Source organism: Chlorocebus sabaeus, chromosome 15, assembly GCF_047675955.1.
Source record: "Chlorocebus sabaeus isolate Y175 chromosome 15, mChlSab1.0.hap1, whole genome shotgun sequence".
In the NCBI taxonomy this organism is placed as follows: domain Eukaryota; kingdom Metazoa; phylum Chordata; class Mammalia; order Primates; family Cercopithecidae; genus Chlorocebus; species Chlorocebus sabaeus.
In genome coordinates, this window is record NC_132918.1 from 63,040,214 (window position 1) to 63,058,487 (window position 18,274).

An 18,274-nucleotide genomic window follows, 5' to 3' on the forward strand; every position below is an offset into this window, starting at 1 on the left:
TTGGGGTTTTCAAAGAATCTTCAGCCAATGTTTACTAGTATACTGAATAAAGTAAGTAATTCTTAAGTTGAGGCAAAATTATTGTTCATACCACTTATAAAATGTGGAGCACATATTTTTAAGAATTGAAATCTTATTCTCATTAATAAGTATAATGTTAGTGGCATAATTGTCAAATCATTACAAATTAAAGGGTTTTTTTAATTCGCTTTAAATGGGTCAGCTGTTCACACTACAAACTAGTACAAACCCAAATACTGCTAAAGTGGGAATAATCTGAAGTAAAAACTTCAAATTTCTATATAAAATAGAAATATATATTTGACAAATGTGTTTTACACAGGTGAATGTAAATTAGAAATACAGACATCTTTCAATTATTATGGGTTAATTTTCTGTTTGTCTGATCATATGTTCATATAACTTCTCCCTTCCAATTTGTCCATCTTCCTGCTACTTCTTTCAGGTGTACTAAGTGCCACAAGAGACTATCAGAACTGCAAAGAAAAGGAGGTGAAACTGTTGGTCAATTTCACTGTTCATTAAGCCCTTGTAAAAATGAGTAAGAGGAAGAGAACGTGAAACAGATTTTGTATTTCCTACACTTCACGATTTTTATCGCTGTTTAACACAAAAGTGGCAGCTATGTCTACTGCACACATAGTGAAAACCTAAAAACATTCACAATCAATTTCCCCCCACCCAAAAAAAAAGATTTTTCCTCACATCATCCAATTTAAAAAGCAAATCTTCTTATAAAGGATACATTGTTTTAAAAGTAATTCTCCAGTTAGCTGAGTACCTGCCACAAGTAAAACCACAGAAAACAAAACCAGATAAGAGGGAACTACTGTATCACTATAGAGAGCTGGGAACTTGAGCAAGAATGGGTACAAAGGGTAACACTGTTGCCATTCTTACTCAGAAGCACATGAGAGAGACAGCGGAGATCACATTATACCAACAGGAAAATGTGAGAATTCTAATGCCATCATTGTATCCCGTATTTATCAAGTGTGCTGTGGGGCTGAGGTGAACAGGAGAAACATGAATCATAAAGAACAATAGACACTTGGCATCATAGATTTTTTACAATTACAATTTCACCGTTGTTCAAGCAATCTAGGCCATGAAGTACTTTATCATTTTCTAGTAAGTGAATTTGAACCATAAACTCCCCAACCTGGTATAAGAAAGTATTTTGATGGCCCTGTTTCTACTCTTACTGTAGCTTGAAGGTCCTCCAGAGCATTTTACAGAAATATTTACAAACTTGAAACTTTTTAAAAATACCAACAGGTATATAATTCATAAATGCCTATTGTATGCCTTAATTCCATTAACAGAATTTTTTTTAAACACAGAATTCCTAAACTAGGAACCACCATATATTTACATTGTTAAAGAAAAAACCACAAAGGAGAATTACAGGACAAGCCTAAAGAAGTGGGAAGCAAGTAATCATTCTGTATGTAACATATCCTGGAGACAGTACAAAGCTCAACCAAATGCTTTTTAACAATGGATCTGTGCCGATATACTCCGCCTTCCTTCTTATTAAGAATAAACCACCTAGGCTTCTACTTAAGGTTATATCTCTGCTTGTACACACTGCTTTAACAATTTTCCACTCTTTCTTGCATCATCAGTTTATTCCTCTCTATTGGAGCGCTCCCATTAGTATGCTATTTCTCTCCTATTCAAAAAAATCCTCTCTTCACTCCAGCTTCCCCCTTAAGCTGCTGCTACATGTGTTTCTCCTCCCACTCTCCCTTGAATAGTCCATCTTTAACTTCACCTATAAATAAGATTTTCACAGATGATCACTCTTCCTTCCTTCAAACATTTACATCACTTTCAGATATTCTGAAAGACAAATGAGTTTTCCTCTTAACCTCACTGAGTTTTCTTCTCTAGCCACATCTACTAATTCCTCTTTTTCTCCTAACCCCTTTACTAAAGGTGCCCCAAGGCCAGGATTTTAAGTCTTCTCTATCTATGTTTACTATACTGCATCAATGTTACATCTTGATACCGTTTGACCTTTGTACTTTGTGATCCTTCAGCTCACTCTCTCACCTCCTTCAGGTCTTTACTCACATGTTACCTTATCGGTGAGCTTTCCCCGATCACTCTATTTAAAATTTCCATTCTTCTCCCTATACTCCAAACTCTCTATCTCCCACTGGCTGCTTTATTTTCCTTCACAGAATCACTATCTAAGGTACTACATATTTTATTTATTTATCCTGCTACTTATCAACCTCTCCACCCTGGAATGTAAGCTTAATCAAGTTAAGGATTTTTATCCATTCTGTTTTCAGTGTGATAGCTCCTAAAACAGTCCTCAATGAGTAAGACTGGCTTCAAATTTCTCGGGAGGAATAATGGATAGTAGAAAAAATTAAAGCAAAGCTTTCAAAGTTCAGAGGAAAATCACTTTAAACTAGAAACATATACCCAGCTAAATTATCAATCAACTGTGAAAATAAAACAGAAAATTTTTCTAATATTCACAACTCAGAAAATTCATCTCCCATTTAGCCTTTCTGAAGTTGTAGTTAAAGGATGGATGATGACAAAAATGCGATATAAAAACCAGTACAACTAACTCAATATTATAGTGAAAAGAAATCTTCGAAAGACAGGCCAGCAAAAGAACAAGGAAGCTCTGTTTTATATTTAACTAGGAGGTTGAGGTTGAGAAATGTCCTCAAAAAGAGTGTAAATAACTTTACCAAAATGTTATTTTATGATTTAGGAGCCCAAAAGTACAACTGTAGTACGCTATCAAAAAAAAAAAAATATATATATATATATTATATATATAGGCATAAATCTCTTATGAGCATTAAACAAAAAGAACAGCAATTTAAAACTCTTATTTAAAAAATTACACATATACCTAAAAGAAAAAAAAATGACACAAATGTGAAAGAAAATATCTGATTTTGAGCAAATGAAGAAAAGAAACCTTTTATTCTGGGAAAAATATGTTCACTGGTCAGGTAGTTCTGGAGAGAAAATAGAACTGAATGATAGTCTGAAATGATGTATAATTACTATTTAAGAAATATAATTGCTAAATAAGAAAGAAAATATGCAACAGGCATGGTGGCTCATGCCTATATAATCCCAGCACTTTAAGAGACCAAGATAGGTGGATCACTTGAGCTCAGGAGTTCAAGACCAGCCTGGGCAACATGGCAAAACCCTGTCTCTACAAAAAATACAAAAATTAGCCAGGTATGGTGGCTCACACTTATGGTCCCAGCTATTTGGGAGGCTGAGGTAAGAGGATTGCTTGTGCCTAGGAGGCAGAGGTTGCAGTGGGCTGACATCATGCTACTGCACTCTGGCCTGGGAGACAGAGTGACACCCAATCTCAAAAAAATTAAAAAAATAAATTACTTAAATATATAAGAAATAGATCATTTCTCTACTTTGTTAAAAGTCATTTATCGGTATCATTAGATATCCTGATAATAAAAAAAAAAAAAAGAAAGAAAATAGTGTTAGCAAAATGTAGAGAAAGTGGAACCCAGCTGGGTGAGATGGCTCATGCCTGTAATCCTAACACTTTGGGAAGCCAAGGTGGGCGAACTGCCTGAGCTCAGGAGTTCAAGACCAGCCTTGGCAACATGGAAAAATCCCGTTTCTACTAAAAATACAAAGAATTAGCCAGGCATGGTGGCATGCATCTGTAGCCCCAGCTACTCAGGGGGCTGAGGGAGGAGAATCGTTTGAACCTGGGGGGCAGAGGTTGCAGTGAGCCCAGATTGTGCCACTCTATTCCAGCCTAGGCGACAGAGCAAGACTGTCTCAAAGAAAGTAGAACCCTCATGCCTGGACGACAGAGCAAGACTCTGTCTCAAAGAAAGTAAAACTCTCATACACTGCTGACAGGAATGTAAAATGATGCAACTGCCATGGAAAAGTTTGATGGTTCCTCAAAAAGTTAAACACAGAATTACAATATGACCTAGCAATTCCACTCATAGGCACATACCCGTATGAACGGAGAATAGGTTCTCAAACAGGTTCATGTACACACATTTAGAGCAGCACTATTCAGAGTAACCAAAAAGTAGAAGCAAACCAAATGTACATGAACGAATAAATGGATAAACAAAAGGACTAGCATTCAGACAAGAAAAGTAATGAAGTAATAATAAGTGCTATAACATGAATAAAAATTTGAAATATTATGTTAAATGAAAGAAGCTACCCACAAAACATCACATATTTTATGATTACATTCATATCAAATATACAGAACACATAAATCCATAGAGACAGAATGCAGACTGATGGATGTCAGAGCCTAGGGCTAAGGCAGAATGAAGACAAACTGCTAAATGGGTAAGGTACTTTACTTTGGCATGACGGAAATGTTCTGAACTCGATAGAGGTGGAAGGTTGCACAACACTGTCAATGTACTCAATGCCACAGAACTGTTCACTTCAAAATGGTGAATTCTGTGTTATACAAATTTCACCTCAATCGATTATGTTAACATAAAAGATATTCTGCTTTCAGTTCACTCTTTCTATTTCTTATTTCCAGAGTAAAGATTTCCAAAGATGTTCATAATGTTATTTAACTTTGGAAGGTTCTTAGAAACTAATATTTATGGGTTTTTTTTTTTTTTTTTTTTTTTTTTTTTTGCGGGGGGGACGTATATGAGGTTCAGTAATTCTTTAAGCTTCATTTCAGGGTTTTTTAAATTTCCTCTGTTAAATTCAAGTAAAATTAAATGTAATAAACTTCATTTTTAAAATGGTGTATCAGTTCATCTCTGTATGATAGGATTCAAAATATGTTTTTTTAATTTTTTAAGTTGACTTAATTTATTTATTTTGAGATGCAAGGCTGTCTCAAAATAAATAAATCGTGCAGTGGCATGATCTCGGCTCACTGCAACCTCTGCTTCCCAGGTTCAAGCGATTCTCTTGCCTCAGCCTCACGAGTAGCTGGGATTACAGGTGACCACCACGACTGCCGGCAAGTTTTTTGTATTTTTAGTAGATACAGGGTTTCACCATGTTGTCCAGGATGGTCTCGAACTCCTGACCTTGTGATTCACCTGCCTTAGCCTCCCAAAGTGCTGGGATTACAGGTGTGAGCCATTGCGCCCGGCCAACATTTATTTTTTCCACAGAGATGGGGATTTGCTATGTTGCCCAGGCTGGTCTCCAACTCCTGAGCTCAAGCAATCTGTTCACCTCAGCCTCCCAAAGTGCTGGGATTACAGGTGTGAGTCACCATGCCCAGCCAGGATTAGGGACAATTTTTATCCTCTTTATGTTTTTCTACATTTACCAAACTTTTTAATAAAAAAATATTACTTTTATACATCAGGAAAAAATGTCTTCAATTTATTAAAAAGATACAAATGTTAAATAAAATGGGAATGGGTACTAGAAGAGACCACTTTGGGAAAGGACCTGGGTTATTCTAACTTGATATTCAGGATATAAAAAGTTAAACATGTTTCAAACCAAGAATGATTTGAGGGCATCTGGATGCACATACAATTTAAACAGACAAAATACACAAGAAGAGAATAAAGAAATATACACCTTACTATAAAGACATGATTATATCAAAAATTTATTCTCCTTTAAAATTCTGAGATCTCAGTACTTGTGCCTATGTTCTTACTGTAAAAGAACCCAGTAAGGACTGTGGTGTTTTCCAGCAGTTACCCAGTTCTCTCACTAAGTCATTTGATAGCCTGTATTGAATGGGGAAAGAGATGAGAAGCACAGAAGAGACAAGAAAAAAGGCAGCTTCACTGAGGCAGAAGAGAAACTATCTCATTTATTTTACTCTCCCAAAAAATCAGTGATGAGCAAACATTCACGTGATCTAAAGCTGGGATTCTGAAATTGCATAAGTGACACATACCAGGAAGCATTAAATAAAATATACAAAGAATATAATATAATATAGCATACACCACATCCCAAGTAGTTGGAGTAAGAATTAAACTTTTGTTTCAGTTTCATTTATACCCATAGGACTCGGCTCATAAATGTACATTTTATTCCTCACTACGGGTTGTAATAAGGAAAAAAATTGTGAATGTTATCCGATATACCTCCAGCTCTAAGTTCAATCATTCTAGTTTCCTACTTCTGTAAGAAATGGTTGGGGAGTGGGGAGTAGAGAAAAGAAAATAAAAGGTCTATGGATACAAAAAGTATTCCCTAAGGAAAATGCTGAAGTCTGCTGGTGGGAAAACACTTTTAAAAGACACCCTGAAGACTCAGCTAACTGAGAAGAAAAACAATGGACAAAGGGGAAAGAATGGAAACTGGTGACTAAAAGTAGGAGGCAGGACAGAAACAGATCAGAAAACTGAGTAACCGTGTTGACTGGCCAACACTATTCCCTGAAGGACTCTTCAATCTAAATTTGGCAGAAGTACCCAAGCACACATACTTTTTTTTGTACAAAAATCTATGGAACGCATTACTATGGTAAGGGTATTGAGAGTATTCTATTTTAAAATGTATATTTTGAATAAATATATGCTTACCTTTGGGGAGAACTTTACTGGTCCACAAATCCGGTTGACATGTGAAAATGCATGTTCTTGTTATAGATCAAAAATGACTTAGGCTCAGTACAACAGAGTTCTCCAAACACAAGTCTTGGTTTGCAAACAGAAATTGAAGAGGAATCAAGAAACAGAGACAAGCTAAGTTCTCTCTTAACTGCTGGAAAAACAGCATCTCCCTAGAAAAATAAAGAAAATAGCTTCAAATGCTCCTACCCCAGGAGAAACCCTAAATCATATCAAATCATAAATCATAACCCTAAATCATATCAAACCCTAAATCATATCAAACAATACCATACAAAAAGCAGGCTAAAAAGAATTCCTATCAAAATATTTTAAGTTCTTAGAGGACAAATACTAGCCTACTCATTAATCACTCTTTCCTTCACCTATTTTAACTCCTGGAAGAAAGAGAGGCATTTTATAATACCAAAAATAAATGGCATTTTACATATATAATACAAAAACAACAGGTTTCACTATAAAACGATCACCTCTAATTCATTTAACTTTGCACTGAAATGGCAAAAAAGTGTTGAAATAAGAAACATACTATTCTAACACATAGTAAAATAATATCATATTTTAAAATCACATAATATAAAAATGGAAATTTGACATTTGAAAACAAATGAGAAAAAAATTCCATTTAAAATGGATTCTAAAGCATTAATAAAATGTAAAATTAGAATACAGATGCATCAGTGATGACAAGTGAATATTATTTAGGTGTTAAAATTAATTTTCACAGCCTTTTTCTAAAGAAAAAACTTTTTTCATCTTCAGTAATACACCTCCATAAATAATCATACACAGATATATTTACATAAAATCTGTAAGATTAACAACGAAATTTCTTAACCAGGCTATCCAATTTAAGTAAAGAACCTCTTAATAATAAAAAAATTACTAAATATATTATCAACTTCCTCTAGATTTCATTCTCTATTAGTTCTTAAGGTTCAACAACCTGTTAAGAGCTTACTGGTGGCTCGGTACACATATAAAAAGATAGCAGCAGTTAGCTAATATAATGTAAAACATAATCAACAACATGAAACTGAAAAAGCTGACAACAGATTCCAACTGAAATTTACTGAGATTCAATACAAATTATTTCAAACACATTTTAGTATCACATGCTACTAAAATCGAGTAACAAAAGTCACTCTTCCGGAAACAGGATTTCCAGAAACTTTTTTTGTCCTTTTAGATATACCCATTTTATTGAATACAATTCATGCACTATTTGTGTGTCGGTTTGGTGAAGAGAATTATGCATTACATTGTGATGCTGCATTTTCTTATTTTAACTTTCAATCTAATTTGAAAAGTAACAAACAATATTTTCCTAAATTATATTACATATATGGAAAATATCTAAATATCATCAGCTGCTCCTTGCACAGTGCTATATTCACATTTTTTCATGTATGGTTGAACTAAAAATTGCTATACCACTAAAACAAAGCATGACTATTTCTCATCTTTCTTTTGTAAAAATACAGACCACTTTTATTCCCTTCGGATGCCTGTTTAGAATAAAAGATATTCAAATAGTTTTCAACTACTCCAACATATGTGTATTTGATGAAATCTGTATTTAAGTACCAATATATATTGTCATAGTACTATGTCACTACTATTCAGAGAATGACGGCTATTTCTTCAGAAAGTGTAACGGTAACAAGAAGAAAAAGTAACACTACAATCAGTGTCCTGAGTAGTTGTAATGTGTTTTATTTCTAAATACATACTTTAGATCAATTTTTTATTTTAGGCCAATTTTCAATTTCTTACGCTGCCAAGATCCTTAATTAACCTTCTGGTTGTGACAGGATATAGCCAACAAAAGAACAAATTGAGACACCTACCATCAAAGAAACCAAGAAAGGAGAAGAAAAAAAAAAGAGAACACTATGGGCAGAATTAGCAAAAACAAAAAAACATCTCTACAGTAAGACTATATGAAACAACTAAACTTTCTCAGAAATCCATATGCAGAAGGAATATTTACCATAGTCTCACTGAAAGGATATACCAGTTCTTTTTCTAGCTATTCTCTTAGGAATTACATAAATATTGTGAAATCTAGAAATAGATATACACATGCACATATAAAACTTATTGTCAGTGTATAAGTTACTGCTGCCCTGGGACTGCAATAATTTATGTAACATCTGTTTTCATATTTTCCTAATTTTTTTCCTAATTAACATGCATATTCAACACACAAATGCGCAGACCACCTCTTTTTTCTGCTGACTGTGCCTCTTTTTTTGAAGTTGTGCACTCCTAGGGAGAATTCAGGATAGATGAAAACCAAAATCTTATTGAGAGCACTAATTTTAAAATGTAAACAACAGCATGAAACCAATTTTCAATAAAATACTAAAGTCTTAGGAGTTCTCACAAATACACTTCAATCTGCCAACAATAGTCAGACTAGTAGTAAATAACGGCCCAAACATAGAAAGTCACCATAAAAGCATAATCTCAATATTACTTAAACATTCTTGATTTCAAACTTCCAAAGGAGCTAAGGAACCTACTAAAATATCCATGATTTCTTGTCTTAACAAGGTTGGAAAAATTTTAAAGATTTTATGCCTTAGACAACTAAAATAAACACATTCCATATAGTAAACATAAATTTGTATATAACCAGTGATCGCCTTTTTGGATTATAAACTTCAAATACTGTGCAGATTCAACAAAAGGGGAAAGTTTTTATTGTAAAGTTCATTCAAGTACAATACAGTGAAGTTCTGAGAAGATTTTAAGCTGTATTGGGTAATTCAAAATACTACTTATGCTTTTATTCTTTTTGTAGACATGGGGGTCTCACTTGGTTGCTCAAGCTGGTCTCAAGCTCCTGGCTTCAAGAGCTTATCAAACCAATGCTACAACAACTTAAGAATTCCCAAATAAAGTGTAAAGTCGTTAGAAAAGCAAGTAAGTGATAAAGTCATACTTCCAATTTAAGACTCCCTGAACCCACACCCCAAGCCCTTTCCACTAAAAAGTAGGATGGCATGTGTACTGTCAAGAGTCTGAGCTTTAAAATAAATCAACCTTAGTTACAATCCTGGCCAGTATTTCCTACTGGCAATATTTCCTCACCGGTAATTCCTACCTTGCTAGAAGTGTTAACATTTTTGAAAATATTAAGTGAAGATTCCGACACGATACATAGGGTTGTACATCACTATTAACGTCACATGTTCCTCTACCACAGGAGTGCCAGCTGAGGAAAGACTTAGAGCAGAAGGCTATTCACAGATCTCATTGTTCTAAGGCTGACCTGTAAGCTTTGAAAATTTCACGGTCTAGAGAATGGCAGGTCATCAGGAACAGCTTACCTCCATCCTTTCCCCATGTGGGGACAAAAGGGGTTCCATCAGAAAAGTCAGGAGCCAATAGCCTAAAAGCCATCAGTAGGGAATTCAGCAGTGGTTCTAAAACTTTAGTGTGCATATTAAAAAATCACTTGAGAAGCTTATTAAAATGGAGATTCACAATCAGACTCTCTCAAACATTCTGATACAGTAGTGGAAGAGAATACTTTTCCAGCTTTTTTTTTTTCCGGAGACAGTCTCGCACTGTCGCCCAGGCTGGAGCGCAGTGGCACAGTCTCGGCTCCCTGCAACCTCTGCCTCCCAGGTTCAAGCAATTCTCCTGCCTCAGCCTCCCGAGTACCTGGGATTACAGGTGTCCCCCATCACACCCCGGTAATTTTTTGTATTTTAAGTAGAGACGGGGTTTCACCATGTTGGCTAGGCTGGTCTTGAACTCCTGACCTCGTGATCCGCCCGCCTTGGCCTCCCACAGTGCTGGGATTACAGACATGGGCCACTGTGCCCAGCCACTTTTCCAGCTTTCTAAAAATACATGTACCAACTAAAACCACTTTGCATTCTTTAACCACATAACTTTCAAATTATTTGTTGAACAAATTAAAATGAACCCAACTTAATATGAAAATTTCAGATATTTCTCTGAGCAACACTTCCAATGTTCCTTCTCAATAAAAAAAAGGAATAATCAAACAAAAGCAGTTTTAACTATACATAAAACGCCTCCACCAAATTTGATTTTCCTTAATACAGAATTTACTTTTCTGATTAAAGACTCATTTACTGATAACATATAACTCATTTACTCCTTTACTGAGTAAGTCATTTATTAGTATACATACTAGAAGACATAGAAATGTTAAGAGAGATGAATGGTTCATAGGAAAATCTTGTTGCAGAAGTTATACATAAGAGGGTCTAATATAATAAGAGTTACCAAAGAAAAATTTTTTTAAAGAATAAAAGTGGCCAGGTGTGGTGGCTCACGCCTGTAATTACAGCACTTTGGGAGGCTGAGGCAGGCGGATCACAAGGTCAGGAGTTCAAGACCAGCCTGACGAACACAATGAAATCCTGTTTCTACGAAAAATACAAAAAATCGGCTGGGTGTGGTGGTGGGCGCCTGAAATCCCAGCTACTCGAGAGGCTGAGGCAGGATAATCACTTGAACCCAGGAGGCAGAGGTTGCAGTGAGCAGAGAAGGTGCCACTGCACTCCAGCCCGGGCAACAATGTGAGACTCTGTCTCCAAAAAAAAAAAAAAAGAAAGAAAGAATAAAAGCTTACATACAGCCCTGCTTGGTGATGCCAGTGGGCACTAACGTACACAGGTACCAAAGCAGTATTCAGGACAGAAAATGTCTACCATATTTCCCAACACTGTCAATCACTCAAAACATTAAAAGGATGTCCACTTTCCCCTCTGCATGAACCACAACTGTCACTATGGAACACTGCTGATCCGACAGTTCCCATTAACCTGATCTACTGGCACACTAAGTCAGGTCTGGCAATAATGTTCTGGTGACTTACAAATTCTAACAAATTATAAACTCTAAACTTTCACCCAAGGTTAACAGAACTTATTTTTTAATTTTGAAATTTTAAGATGATATAATTCTTTCAAGGCTTATCTATGAAGTCATATGTAGGCAGCTAGTTTTTAAATTATTGCATAGTATTTCCTTGTATTCTTCTAAAACAAAGATGCCCACTCAAGTTTGTTTGTTTATACCCTATGACTTACATCATGACCGTGCTAGGGAATAAAAGGCCAAAGATAGTAAAAATTCCTTGAAAATTGACTTTAGTAAAAAGAATATCTATTGAGTGCTTACTATGATATTGACATTTACATGGAGTATCTCATTTAACGCCTCCCCTTCCTCCCTCTCCCCTCCCCTAAAAAAACAGATAAGAGAAACTCAGAAACACTAACTTGCCCAAGATCTCATAACTAACAAATGGTAAAGCTGGGATTTGAACCCAAGCAATCTGATGCCAGTATCCATGTAGTCTTAACCATGACACCATGCTATACTGATTTAAAAGGAATTGTAATTATGGGAAACTTGGTTTACATTATCATTACCCACTCTGTTCATGAAATTTCTTCAACTTTACAAACTTTTTATAGAGTCAAATATCCCCAAAGTAATGACATAAGTCTGTCCCTCTGGTTTTTACGTTAAATGAAATGCTTCCAAGGTGTTCTAATAATTAAAACATAACTTCACTTCCAAAATGACTCTTCATCTCATATTAGTATGTAACATATTTTTGTCCCAAATACAGTCATTTTCCACTATTGTATCTTCCAATATTACTCCTGATGCCAAGAAAGTAACCTCTCTTCTATATATCCTGGTTCCATATAGGCTCAAGTTCTGGATACCAAGTTCAATTTAGCTTAAAATAAGAAATAAGTTAGTTATTCCCCCCAACCCCACCCCAGTCCGTCACTCTATTTAAATGGGCCAAAAGAGGCTGGGTCAATTCTTAGAATTGCTTTGGGCACTTGAGGTTTGTTTCTATCTTAAAGACCAGTCAAATTTTCTCATGAGAAGTGAGAAAAATTCAGGATCTATGGTTTCCCTAAGGAGGCTGACGATTCAACTTGACTCCAAGAGATGAAAAATTCCCTTAAGCTTACATTAGTCTTTGTTCATTTCCTGTGGTAGGCATAAGACATGGGACTTTTCAAAACTGACTTCTTCACAACACAATAAAAAGACAAATACATTTTATATTAAAGGATTCTCGTAAGTATGTCCTTGTAACTAAGATAAAAACAAGATTTTTGAAGAAATTATTTTGGATTAAATGGGCTGGAAACTTTAAGCACTGTTCATAACTTTGTTTTGTATTCTAAATTCTCAGTTCCAGACTTATTATTCTGCATCTCATTAACTACTCCTTATACTATGACATTTGTTTCAGAGTTCTTTTTTTTTTAATCTATTCCCTTTTTATAATATCACCTGTCACCTTTTATCCAATACACACTGTAATCCATCTTGTTCAAACTGCAAAAAGAAAAACTCAAACCAAACCAAAACTGTTTCTACTACAAGAAAACCAATGAAAAGTAGTCACTGTCTGAAGTCATTATGGAATTCTGAGGTTGCTTTACTTCTTAGAAAACAAGAGGGCAACACTACTTAAAACCAGAGACAAAACGATAAGTTAGCTCTTCAAATGACTCAATAATTTAGATATATCTTTTCTGCTTTTGGCTTATCACTTTCCATCACTTACTTTACTACCACACTTCCTTTATTGATCTCACTGCCTATTAGCTTCCTCACAAAAAAAATAAAGGAAATCTAAACTGGATTTCAAAATGGCTGAATAATTAACAGGAACGTAGTGAGAACAACAGCTCTAAGGGTCAGGTGCGGTACCAATAACCAAACTAGAATTGTGGCTATGGAGGACTGAGAAAGAAAAGAACAGAGAAATGGTAGTACATAGAGAAATAACAAAAGTAAGTTTAGTAAATTTCCAAGGTTTCTAATCTAGGCATTAGGAAGGTTATTTGTGCCATGAGAGTGATACAGACAGGAGGCAGGGAAGTACTGGGTAAAACAGGGATGTTCCCCAGCAAAGGCCTCACCCTCAAGCCTGGAAACCACAGCCCTAAAGGAGAACCGTTATCCCTGTTTTCCTGCCCAAATGTTGCTTTTTCCAAAACCACCCTGGCCCACCACACACCCATCATGTACCCATAAAACCCCCAAACTCCACTGACACAAGAGCAGAGAGGCGCAGCGGAAGAGGACAGAAGAGAAGCAGCATCTGAAGGTCGAGAGGAGTTCAGCTGGGGATGGTCGGAGTTTGGCTGGGGGCAGTTGAACTCCAGGGGAAGATTATCTTCCCACCCCGTACCCTTTTCAGCTCCCCATTCTGACAAGCGCCACTTCCATCACTCAATAAAATCTCTGCATCCTTCAAGTCCATGTGACTTGATTCTTCCTGGATGCCGAACAAGAACCCGGGTACAAAGAGGGCAGTGTATAAAATGCTGTCACCCTGACTTTCCATTGGGCTGGTTAACACTTAGCCGTCTGCATATTGCAACTGTAAAGAGAGTATTAATTGTAACATAACCCTAGACCCTGTCATGGGGCCAGAGGACCCCAAAAGTGCTCACCCCAACCCCGGCTCTCACTTGCCTGCACGCTCCCCCTCCCGCAAGGGGTTTGAGCAAGGTGGTGGCCAAGTAAGCAAGCCACACCCCTGTCTCAAGTCCTGCCAAGGAGTCAAGGGAACTTTCCCATCTCAAAAGATATAAAAGGGGAATGAGGGGGATAGGGAAAAGGTTGATTAGGGAAAAAAAGCAGGATACTATAGGTCCCCCAAATCTACCTCAGTATCTTGCATGCCTAATTAAGGTATGTTAAAGGTAAAGGAATGAGTGAATGATATCAATTCTAATTTTGCTAACTTTTATGACATTAAATAATTTGAAATCACTGACTAAAGTGAAGCTGAGAAAAATAGATCTTACCACTAATTCCATAGGTATTTGAGATTTTGAGAAAGTCTCCTTGTTCTAAACAGCATTTCAAACCTAGACGTATCTCCAAATGAATATGCTCTTAAAAGATGCCAAATTGGGATCTCTATGATTCACATAACATCTCATGTTAACAACGGAGGTGACAGGTGTAAATAAACCAAATGAATTGTCAGGCTTGCATTCTGATTACTTGTTTAGTACGTTTCCAACAAACTAGTAAAATATATACAGGAAGGTCACAAGTGTTTATTAATGCTAGTGTTTCAGTCTGTCTACCAGCTCAATAAATCAGCGGTGAATTAATTCACATTGCTAATGTCATGTTTTGCTACTACGGATCATTTTTAAAGGTATTCTTCAAAAACACCTTTAAAATATTTAAAGATTCCATGCAAGATGATTACTATGGTCTCATTGCAATAAAATGCTTAAAAATAATAATATTCAAAATTCCATAAGAAAAATGTTTGATGAGGTTAAACTCTTATAAAGCAGTAAAATGAAAAGAGAGGCAAATCATAAACATGATGTAATATGACAAGACTTTTGGTTTTATAACCAAAAGTGGTCATAACTTTTTTTCTTTAAGTTTAATATTTTCTATTTTGGATTCTGGAAATTCAGTAAAAGCTCTAAGTCAACTGGTTATTACTCTCCAAGAGCAGAAGCCAAAATAAGGCACCTAGCCCTTAGGACATTTGAAAGACCAGGAAAAAAAAAAAACTGCCCAAAGTCAAACTTTTTTTAAAAAAATCATCCCTGAAATCTTTTGTGTTTGCCTTTACAGTTAATTATGGTATCCAAGTTAACAGAATAAGGAGGTGAGAGTAAATTCATGGTTAACTACCATGCTCCTACAAGGATGAATTTCAAGAAGACTGGTAATCCTACTTAGAAGAATATCCTTCCCAAGTCCTCCCTACAGGACCACCCATAGTGAATAAATTCTGGGCAATCTCCTAAACACATGTTGGAAGGAAAAATACCTTGCAGACTGGTTACCTATTCTAAAACAGTTGCTGCTTTTAAACATGGTAGCCTATATAATCATTGAAATAACAACTACCTTTCATTGAAACATTCAGAAATGCCCTCATCTAAAGACTACCAATATGGGCCAGGTGCGGTGGCTCATGCCTGTGATCCCAGCACTTTGGGAGCTCCAGGCAGGTGGATCACCTGAGGTCGGGAGTTCACGACCAGCCTGACCAACATGGAGAAATCCTGTCTCTACTAAAAAATACAAAATTAGCTGGGCATGATGGCACATGCCTGTAATCCCAGCTACTTGGGAGGCTGAGGCAGGAGAATCGCTTGAACCCAGGAGGCAGAGGTTGTGGTGAGCCGAGATCACACCATTGCACTCCAGCCTGGGCAACAAGGGTGAAACTCCGTCTCAAAATCAAATAAACAAACAAAAGACTACCAATATGTAAAACGAACTTTTAAACTTATAACTGCCCTTGTGAGCAATGCCTAATGAGATAAATTCCTTAGCCCATGACACTTGGGGTTGGGGTGAGGGTGAAGGAGGATATCCTAGATTCCGCTTTGTGTTTTAGAAACTTGTCATTTCATTTAATTCCCATACAACTCTCTGGGGGGAAAACTCCACATTATTATTAACATTATTCTCATGTAGGCATTGTTAAGTAAACTAACTTATTTAATATCACACAGTTAATAAGTGGTATTTAAACTCAGGTCTGTGACATTCCACAGCCCATAACCTTTACACAACACGACAATGCCTTTAAGTATACCTATCAGTAATGTGTATCAAAACCCATGTGGTGAATTACAGTGATTCCCTTATCTGTCTCAGTGGAATACCTTGGAAACCTGAAGTTCATGTCTCCTATACCCATGCGCTCATAACATTGATATCTGTGATTCATGGAGCTCCGACATTGATTTCCTCTCACTTATCTTCACTCTGAAATACACGATCCCTGGTGCTCAGTACTGAATGAAAGCTTTCTCTGAAAATGTAGACAGCTATGCTCTGTGCTTCAGTCAATGTGATGAGCATTAAGATTAAACATTCTAAATGACAATTCCTAGACTTTGTTCAAAATGTTACTCTTGATTATGCCATACATATGAGAGAATCAGACTTTTTAATGGCATTCCTCACTAATATCCTTAAAGCCAGTGTGCAGGTTGGCCAGACGGAACCAAAATACATCCTGAGCCTCACTAGTATAAATGTGGAATGAACACAGACAAATGTCTAAGTAAGTCTTCAAGTACCAAATTAGCATACTAAGATTAAATAATAGCAAACTTCCCTAGAAAATTCCGATCTGTGGACTATCTCTATCCTCTCCCCAAAGAAAATAGGTGTAAACAGGAAGAGTTCCAAAGAGATTAAGTTTTTTGGTGTTTCTTTTGAGACAGAGTCTTGCTCTGAAATCCAGGCTGGAGTGCAGTGATATGATCACAGCTCACTGCAGCCTCAACCTCCTTGGCTCAATCGATTCTCTCATGATGAGACAGGAGTTCGGCAGGACTGGTTTTACAAGGTACAAATCACAAAGACCCCACTGGTAAAATGAGATGTGTAAAGCAGCCAGAAGTACGCACAAAAACCAAAATGGCAATGAAAGCAACCTCTGGTCAATCCTTAAGGTTCATATACATTAGCATGGTAAAAGACACTCTCACCAGTGCCACGACAGTTTACAAACGTCATGGCAACATCTGGAAGCCACCCTGTATGACTAAAAGGGGCAGGGACCCTCAGTTTCGGAATTTCCCACCCCTTTCCCGGAAAACTCATGAATAGCCCACTGCTTGTTTAGCATATGATCGAGAAACAACCATAAAAATAGCCAACCAGCAGCCCCAGGGCTGCTGTCTATGAAGTAGCCATTCTTTTATTCCTTTACTTTCTTTTTTTTTTGGTGGGGGGAACCAAGTCTCGCTTTGTTGCCCAGGCTGGAGTGCAGTGGTGCGATCTCAGCTCACTACAACGTCTGCCTCCCAGGTTCAAGTGATTCTCCTGCCTCAACCTCCCGAGTAGCTGGGATTACAGGCACACACCACGCCCAGCTAATGTTTGTATTTTTAGTAGAGACAGGGTTTTACCAGGTTGGCCAGGCTGGTCTCGAATGCCTGACCTCAAGCAATCCACCCTCAAGCAATCCCAGCCTCCCAAACTGCTGGGATTACAGGCGTGAGCCACCACACCCGGCCTTATTCCTTTACTTTTCTTAACAAACTTACTTCTACTTTACTGTCAGCTTATTCTTGAATTCCTTCATGAAGCCAAGAACCCAAATGACCTCCTGGACTGAACCCTAATTTTGGGGTTCAACCTGTGAAAACCTCAGCCTCCTGAATAACACCACCGCACCTAGCTATTTTTTTTTTTTTTTTTTTTGGTAGATATAGGGTTTCACCATGTTGCCCAGGCTGGTCTCAAACTCCTGGGTTCAAGTGATCTACCTGCCTTGGCCTCCCAAAGTTCTGGATTACAGGCAGGAGCCACTGTGCCCTTAAGTACTTCTTAAAGGCAATCCCAGAATTTCCTTATGAAGAACTCATCACTCTTAACAGAAGGCTAGACGTCCTTCACATTGAAAATAGAGCTGTAAGATTCAGGTTAAACCACTCCTTCTAGGTCTTACAACAAAAGAATAATGTTTATCAGAAAACAGCTCAGAGGGTAATAAGACTCTACCATATATATTATATATAAATTGAAATAGATTGGTAAATCATTTTAATTCTCAAATATGAGACCTTTTTGAAAGCCTAACTTCAAAAACTACTGTGCATATTTTCTTTTGACTATGATTACACTCTATTTTGACCCTTAGTAGC

At 36.8% G+C, this 18,274-nt stretch overlaps 1 protein-coding gene across 11 annotated transcripts in view; it reads right to left on the bottom strand.

Moving 5' to 3' along the window:
- The window catches only part of TBC1D5 (TBC1 domain family member 5), a 567,416-nt gene that overhangs the window by 425,891 nt on the left and 123,251 nt on the right, over positions 1-18,274 (bottom strand). For 7 of the 11 annotated variants that reach the window (XM_073023629.1, XM_073023632.1, XM_038002312.2 and 4 more), the window contains one exon: positions 6,546-6,745. The exons of the other annotated variants lie outside the window; for them this stretch is intronic. The gene's annotated coding sequence lies outside the window, so the exon portion shown is untranslated. The remainder of the gene's footprint in view (positions 1-6,545; positions 6,746-18,274) is intronic. 11 annotated transcript variants of the gene reach the window in all.